Below are 9,175 nucleotides of genomic sequence, written 5' to 3'. Positions count from 1 at the left end.
TCCGCCAAACCAAATCTGCAATGGGATGTGGGGCAGTTCCTTCCTGACTCTGTGGACGCTAAGCCTGGGTGTCCTACTCTAGTGGAGATTCTGATTACTAAGCTGTATCCTTGACATAAATTTCTTATCTGCTTAAATTAGCTAAAGTTGGTTTCTTTGCTTACTAGATAAATCATGTCCTTAAGGAATTCATATTCTAGACAAGAAGCATAACACAGACTCCCTGAAACAAAAGGAAACAAAAAAGAGTAATTACACAAGTAAACTGGGTAGAACAAACCGGAAGCAAGAGGGATCATGCGGTGATCCAGGGATTTTGAGAAAGGCTTAGTGTGGATGAGCCATTATCCAAGTAGGAAGTGAGCCGGGCTCCTTCCCATGGCCACAGGGCTGTGAGACCTGCAGGCCCAAGGACCACCCTTTCCCTGAGGGTCCAGAAGAACAATACCAGAGCATCCATTGCTCTTCAGAGCCAGAGCTTCCTCAGCAGTGCTGGGATGAGCTGGGGTTCACTCCAGGCAGCTTCCTAGGGCTCACTCACTGAGCAGTGCTACTGTGATCTGGAGAACCTACTAATTTCATCATTCGAGGGAGCACAGCCCCCTACCCAGAGCAAGTTCTTCTCAGATGTGTCTATTTCCTAGAGATCAGCCTGATATGAAAGCAGCACAGCACTGAGAGGGACACAACCTCCTCGAAGAGAAAGTTTCCAGTCCACCCATCAACACTTCTCTTGGAGTACGTACAACAAGCAAGCACGTGCTAGATTTCATGTGTGGAATATTTATTTCTAAATAATTAGAAATAGATATTAGATCTTCCTTTCCAGCTCCTGGTCGGAGTTTCTAAAACCCTTATAATTTTCTAAGTGCTGAAAGTGGAAGAAGCATCTTTTGTTATATTTGGTTTTGTCTCCAGTTCCTGAAATAGCTCCAGGGTGATAAGAGTGAGAAGAGTGTCTTGTTATTTTCAACCACAGCTGAGTTTACATTAATGAAATGATTTTTGGGAAGCCCCTAAGGGTGGGGGAGCTGATTTTCAGGGGAACCAACCACATGATTAGAGGATTGGATTTAGTTTCCCCCTCCACCTCCAGGGCTGGAGATTTACTTAATTACCCATGGTCAATGATTTCATCAATCATGCCTTTGTAACGAAGCCTTGGTAAAAACCCTGAAGAACAAGGTTTGGTGCCAGGAGAGTTGTGTGAGTAGGTAAAGATAAAGTTTTTTTTTAATTTTAGCCTATAATCCCAGCACTTTGGAAGGGAAAGGCAGGAGGAGGGAGGATTGCTTGTGCTCAGGAACTCAAGACCAGCCTCCAGCTGGGTGCAGTGGCTAATGCCTGTAATCCCAGCACTTTGGGAGGCCAAGGAGGGTGGATCACTTGAGGTCAGGAGTTTGAGACCAGCCTGGCCAACATGGTGAAACCCTGTCTCTACCAAAATATACAAAAATTAGCCAGGCATCATTACATAATGGTAAAGAGATCAATGCAATAAGAAGAGCTATCCTAAATATATATGCACCCAATACAGGAGCACCCAGATTCATAAAGCAAGTTCTTAGAGACCTACAAAGAGACTTAGACTCCCACACAATAATAGTGGGAGACTTTAACATCCCACTGTCAATATTAGACAGATCAATTGAGACAGAAAATTAACAAGGATATTTGGGACTTGAACTCAGCTCTGGACCAAGCGGACCTAAGAGACATCTACAGAACTCTCCACCCCAAATCAACAGAATATACGTTCTTCTCAGCACCACATCGCACTTATTCTAAAACTGACCACATAATTGGAAGTAAAACATTTCCTTAGCAAATGCAAAAGAACGGAAATCATAACAAACAGTCTCTCAGACCACAATGCAATCAAATTAGAACTTAGGATTAAGAAACTCACTCAAAACCACACAACTACATGGAAACTGAACAACCTGCTCCTGAATGACTACTGGGTAAATAACAAAATTAAGGCAGAAATAAATAAGTTCTTTGAAACCAATGAGAACAAAGACACAACGTACCAGAATCTCTGGGACACAGCTAAAGCAATGTTTACAGGGAAATTTATAGTACTAAATGCCCACAAAAGAAAGCAAGAAAGATCTAAAATCAACACCCTAACATCGCAATTAAAAGAACTAGAGAAGCAAGAGTAAACAAATTCAAAAGCTAGCAGAAGGCAAGAAATAACTAAGATCAGAGCAGAACTGAAGGAGACAGAGACACAAAAAATCCTTCAGGCCGGGCGCGGTGACTCACGCCTGTAATCCCAGCACTTTGGGAGTCTGAGGCAGGTGGATCACGAGATCAGGAGGTTAAGGCCAGCCTGGCCAACATAGTGAAACTCTGTCTCTACTAAAAATACAAAAAATAGCCAGGCATGGTGGTGTGTGCCTTTAGTCCCAGCTACTCGGGAGGCTGAGGCAGAAGAATCGCTTGAACCCAGGAGGTGGAGGTTGCAGTGAGCCAAGATCATGCCACTCCAATCTGGGCGAACTTCAAAAAATCAATGAATCCAGGAGCTGGTTTTTTGAAAAGATCAACAAAATAGATAGACTGCTAGCCAGACTAATAAAGAAGAAAAGAAAAGAATCAAATAGATGCAATAAAGAATGACAAACGGGATATCAGCACTGATCCCACAGAAATACAAACTACCATCAGAGAATACTATAAACACCTCCATGCAAATAAACTAGAAAATCAAGAAGAAATGGATAAATTCCTGGACACATACATCCTCCCAAGTCTTAACCAGGAAGAAGTCAAATCCCTGAATAAACCAATAACAAGTTCTGAAATTGAGGCAGTAATTAATAGCCTACCAACCAAAAAAAGTACAGGACCAGATGGATTCACAGCCGAATTCTACCAGAGGTACAAAGAGGAGCTGGTACCATTCCTTCTGAAACGATTCCAAACAGTAGAAAAAGAGGGAATCCTCCCTCATTTTATGAGGCCAGCATCATCCTGATACCAAAACCTGGCAGAGACACAACAAAAAAAGAAAATTTCAGGCCAATATCCCTGATGAACATGGATGCAAAAATCCTCAATAAAATACTGGCAAACAGAATCCAGCAGCACATCGAAAAGCTTACCCACCATGATCAAATTGGTTTCATCCCTGGGATGCCAGGCTGGTTTAACATACACAAATCAATAAACGTAATCCATCACATAAACAGAACCAATGACAAAACCCATATGATTATCTCAATAAATGCAGAAAAGGCCTTTGACAAAATTCAACACCCCTTCATGCTAAAAATTCTCAATATACTAGGTATTGATGGAACGTATCTCAAAATAATAAGAGGTATTTATGACAACTCCACAGCCAATATCATACTGAGGGCAAAAACTGGAAGCATTCCCTTTGAAAACTGGCACAAGACAAGGATGCCCTCTCTCACCACTGCTATTCAACATAGAATTGGAAGTTCTGGCCAGGGCAATCAGGCAAGAGAAAGAAATAAAGGGTATTAAAACGGGAAGAGAGGAAGTCAGATTTGTGTCTGTTTACAGATGACATGATTGTATATTTAGAAAACCCCATTGTCTCAGCTCAAAATCCCCTTAAGCTGATAAGCAAACTCACTCAGCAAAGTCTCAGGATACAAAATCAATGTGCAAAAATCACAAGCATTCCTATACACCAATAATAGAGAGCCAAATCATGAGTCAACTCCCATTCACAATTGCTACCAAGAGGATAAAATACCTAGGAATCCAACTTACAAGGGATGTGAAGGACCTCTTCAAGGAGAATTACAAACCACTGCTCATGGAAATAAGAGAGGACACAAACAAATGGAAAAACATTCCATGCTCACGGTTAGGAAGAATCAATATCATGAAAATGGCCATAATGCCCAAAGTAATTTATAGATTCAATGCTATCCCCATCAAGCTACCATTGACTTTCTTCACAGAATTAGAAAAAACTACTTTAAATTTCATATGGAACTAAAAAAGAGCATGCAGAGCCAAGATAATCGTAAGCAAAAAGAACAAATCTGGAGACATCACGCTACCTGACTTCAAACTATACTACAAGGCTACAATAACCAAAATAGCATGGTACTGGTACCAAAACAGATATATAGACCAGTGGAACAGAACAGAGGCCTCAGAAATAACACCACACAACTACAACCATCTGATCTTTGACAAACTTGACAGAAAGAAGCAATGGGGAAAGGATTCGCTACTTAATAAATGGTGGTGGGAAAACTGGCTAGCCATATGCAGAAAACTGAAACTGGACCCCTTCCTTACACCTTATACAAAAATTAATTCAAGATGGATTAAAGACTTAAATGTAAGACCTAAAACCATAAAAACCCTAGAAGAAAACCTAGGCAATACCATTCAGGACATAGGCATGGGCAAAGACTTCACGTCTAAAACACCAAAAGCAATGGCGACAAAAGCCAAAATAGACAAATGGGATCTAATTAAACCAAAGAGCTTCTGCACAGCAAAAGAAACTATCATCAGAGAGAACAGGCAACCTACAGATAAAATTTTTGCAATCTATCCATCTGACAAAGGGCTAATATCCAGAATCTACAAGAAACTTAAACAAATTTACAAAAAAAAAAAACATCAAAAAGTGGGTGAAGGATATGAACAGACACTTCTCAAAAGAAGACATTTATGCAGCCAACAAACATGAAAAAAAGCTGATTATCACTGGTCATTAGAGAAATGCAAATCAAAACCACAATGAGATACCATCTAATGCCAGTTAGAATGGCGATCATTAAAAAGCCAGGAAACAACAGATGCTGGAGAGGATGTGGAGAAATAGGAATGCTTTTACACTGTTGGTGGGAGTGTAAATTATTCCAACCATTGTGGCAGACACTGTGGCAATTCCTCAAGGATCTAGAACCAGAAATACCATTTCACCCTGCAATCCCTTTACTGGGTATATACCCAAAGGATTATAAATCATTCTACTATAAAGACACATGCACACATGTGTTTATTGTGGCACTGTTCACAATAGCAAAGACTTGGAACCAACCCAAATGCCCATCAATGATAAACTGGATAAAGAAAATGTGGCACATATATACCATGGAATACTATGCAGCCATAAAAAAGGATGAGTTCATGTCCTTTGCAGGGACATGGATGACGCTGGGAACCATCATTCTCAGCAAACTAACACTGCATGTTCTCACTCATAAGTGGGAGTTGAACAATGAGAACACATGGATGCAGGGAGGGGAACATCACACACTGGGACCTGTCAGGGGGTGGGGGCCTGGGGGAGGGATAGCATTAGGAGGAATACCTAATGTAGATGACGGATTGATGGGTGCAGCAAACCACCATGACACGTGTATACCTATACATGTGCACATTCTGCACATGTATCCCAGAACTTAAAAGTATTAAAAAAAAAAAATTAGCCAGGCATGGTGGTGCACACCTGTCATCCCAGCTACTCAGGAGGCTGAGGTAGGAGAACCACTTGAACCCGGGAGGCAGAGGTTGCAACACTGCACTCCAGCCTTGGTGACAAAGTGAGACTGTCTCAAAAAAAAAAAAACAAAAACAAATAAAACCTAGCCTGGGCAACATGGCAAAACCTTGTCCCCACAAAAAATACAAAATATTAGCCGGGCAAGGTGGTACAAACCTGTAATCCCATCTACCTGGGAGGATGAGGTAGATAGGATCACTTAAGCCTGGGAAGTCAAGGCTGCAGTGAGCTGTGATTGCTCACTACACTCCAGCCTGGGCAACAGAGTGAGCCCCTGTCTCAAAGAAAAAACAAGTTTTTTACTTTAACATGAAATGTAAAGTATACTCCATGCTCTCTGAGAACTCATGGGTTGGAGAGAGAGGTGGTTTACCTAACAAGGCCACTATACAAAACAGGAGTTAAAGGAGGCTCTGAAGAGCCCTACAGGCTGCTTCATGGCCGACATGGACTTTCCCAGAGTTCTATAAGGACACCACGGGCACAGCAGCAGTCACAGGTTTCCCCAGCCCTGCCCTCTTCCTATGCTTCCATGACCTGCACTGCCCCTGATTTCTGCCTGAAGCAGCAACTGTGGCAGCTGCTGTGGACCCTGGCAGCTCTGCAGGTTTTCTTCAAGTAAAGGCTTCCCCAGTGGCCCAGCAGCCCTAGGTCCCCAAACCCACAGGATATTTGTAAAAGGTTGTTACTGTCACAACCATTCTAGTTCTGAAGGTGGGGAGTGGGTTTGTGGGTGCTCATTTTACCATTACACTGCATATCTTATATATTATGTTCCTTTTTATTTATCAAGCATTACACAGTATGTATGTATGTATGTATTTTGAGATGGAGTCTCACTCTGTTGCCCAGGCTGGAGTGCAGTGGCGTGATCTCAGCTCACTGCAACTTCCACCTCTCGACTTCAAGCAATTCTCCTGCCTCAGCCTCTCAAGTAGCTGGGATTACAGGAGCACACCACCACACCTAGCTAATTTTTTTGTATTTTTTGTAGAGACGGGGTTTCACTATGTTGGCCAGGCTGGTCTCAAACTCCTGGTCCCAAGCAATCCACACACCTTGGCCTCCCAAAGTGTTGGGATTCCAGGTGTAAGACACCACCACACCCATCCCAGTATTGTTTTAATTGTTTAAAATTGTTTTAAATGCCAATAACTGTAGCCAAAGGGGTTGTTTGCAAAATTCTAAGGAATTTTGCAAAGGATACTGTTAGCACTGGAGATCTCGTGGCTGATCCTCCTGCCTGTCAATTGTTTCCTGCTTGTAGCCTGAGTCAGATGATGGTGATACCAGCCGTCCCTGACGCCAGGACGAGTGAGACAGATTCTGTCCCTGCTGAACTCCTGCTTCCTGGGCCCATCAGTAGATACTTGTGGAGAGGCTTGGCTGCCTTCCCTAATTTAAATCCCCTACTCTTACCATGCCTGCGGTTACATTTCTGTTTCAGGGATGTTTTTAGATTTGCCCATTTCTATATGCTTTCACTGGCAACTCACTAAGGTCACATCCTCCAACTCTCGCTTTCACCTTTTTGGTCCCTAAGAAGAAACCTCAAGAATATTATCACTGATGGTGAAGAGATGTCCATGGATGACAACTATGAGGCAGCCCTAGAGAAATGCTAGTCCTAACTGGAGCTCTAAGACAGAGGGCCACCTCCAGAAGACTCAATTAATTAATGGAACTGAAAGGTTGTCTGATGTGACTGACCATAATGAAGGAATTTTATTATTCTGTTGCAAAGTTGGAGACTCAAATAAGAGCTACACAGAAAAACAAGCAAATGAACATAATGAGGCAATTAACTTCCAGAAAAAGGCAAAAAAGTTGTATAAGAAAGAAAATTGACAGAGTGGCCCAGCTGTGAATAACGAATTAATCAAAAGTTGTGATTTACTTTCTTCGGTGAATGGGTAATAATGGTGGTAGTAGTGGTATGAGAGAGCTAACTCAACATTTTCCAGAGTAAGAAGTCAGTAGATGTCTATATTTAATAATAAAAGAAAGATATGGCAATATGACTATGCTATTTAGAAAGATGTGGGTAAACCCAGAAAAAACAGCTGACAAACAGGAATGGGAGTGGAAAATGCAGAGGTAAGAGACTGTTGTCTTTCATCATAAGCCTCATAGTAATGACTTTTTAAAATTAAAACTTTGAGATAATTATAGATTCACATGCAGTTCTAAGAAATGACACTGGGCAATCCCATGTACCTTTAACACAGTTTCCTCCAACAGTAACATCTTGCCAAATGCTAGTACAATATCACACCAGGGTATCCACATTAATAGAGTCAAGATAGACAACATTTCCATCCCTGGAAGAATCTGTTACCCTTTTAGATTCACACCTACTTACCTCCCATCCCATGCCCTCCCTTGGCAACTACTGATCTGTTCTCCATTTTTGTAATTTTGTCATTTCAAGAACATTTTGTAAATAGAATAATCCATCTTTTGGGAATGGCTTTTTTTCACTCAACGTAATCCTCTAAATGTTCATCAAGGTTACTGCATGTATTAATAATTTGATCCTTTTTATTGCTGAGTAGTATTCCATGTGTGTATTACAGTTTATTCAACCATTCACCTGTGAAGGACATCTGTGCTGTTTCTAGTTTTTAGTTGGTATAAATAAAGCTGCTATAAACATTCAGGTACGTTTTCATACTTCTCTGGGATAAATGCCCCGGATTACAGTTGGTGGGTTATATGGTACGTACTTGTTTAGTTCCTTTAAAAGGAACTGCCAAAGTGTTTTTCAGGGTGGATGTACCATTTTACATGCCCACTAGCAATGTGTATATGTGGTCCATTTTCTCTGTATCCCCACTAGCAGTTGGTGCTGTCACTATTTTTTACTTTAGCCTTCCTGATTTATGTGCAGTGATACGTCACTGTGGTTTTAATTTGCATTTTTCTAATAGCTAGTAATGTTGAACATCTTTTCATGTGCTTATTTGCCATTTGTATATCCTTTTTGGTGAAATGTCTTTTGTCCATTTTCTAATTGGATTTTTTTTATTGTTGAGTTTTGAGAATTCTTTATACATTCTAGACATGAGGCCTTAATTGGATATGTGGCTTGTAAATATTTTCTCCCCATCCAAAATTTGTCTTTTTATACTCTTACTAGGGTCATTCACAGAGCAAAAGTTTTCCATTTTGATGAAATCCAATTGATCAGTTTTCCCATTTCTGAATTGAGCTTTTGGTATCAGGTCTAAGAACTTCTTGCTTAATTCTAGATCCCAAAGATTTTGGTTATTTTCTAAAAGTTTTATAGTTTGATATTTTAAGTATGTAGTGCATTTTTAGTTCATTTTTGTACAAGGTATAAGACTTGGGTCAACATTCATTTTTACGTGTGTCCAGTTTCTCCACCATTTGGTAAAAAGGCTAGCTTTCCTCCACTGAATCGCTTTTGCATCTTTGTCAAAAATCAGCTGTGTGTATTTGTATGGATCAATTTCTGGGTTCTCTTTTGTTCCATTGGTCTATGTGTCTATCCCTCTACCAATAACACACAGTCTTGATTACTGTAGCTATAATATCTTAAAATCAGGTAGACTGATCCTTCCCACTTTCTTTTTTTCAACATTGTTTTAACTATTCTAGTTTTTCTTTACACATAAACTTTAGAATAAGCTTGTTTGTACA

The sequence above is a fragment of the Pan troglodytes genome, chromosome 17 (genome assembly GCF_028858775.2).
Source record: "Pan troglodytes isolate AG18354 chromosome 17, NHGRI_mPanTro3-v2.0_pri, whole genome shotgun sequence".
NCBI classification, from domain to species: domain Eukaryota; kingdom Metazoa; phylum Chordata; class Mammalia; order Primates; family Hominidae; genus Pan; species Pan troglodytes.
Note: the sequence above shows the minus strand (reverse complement) of the source record.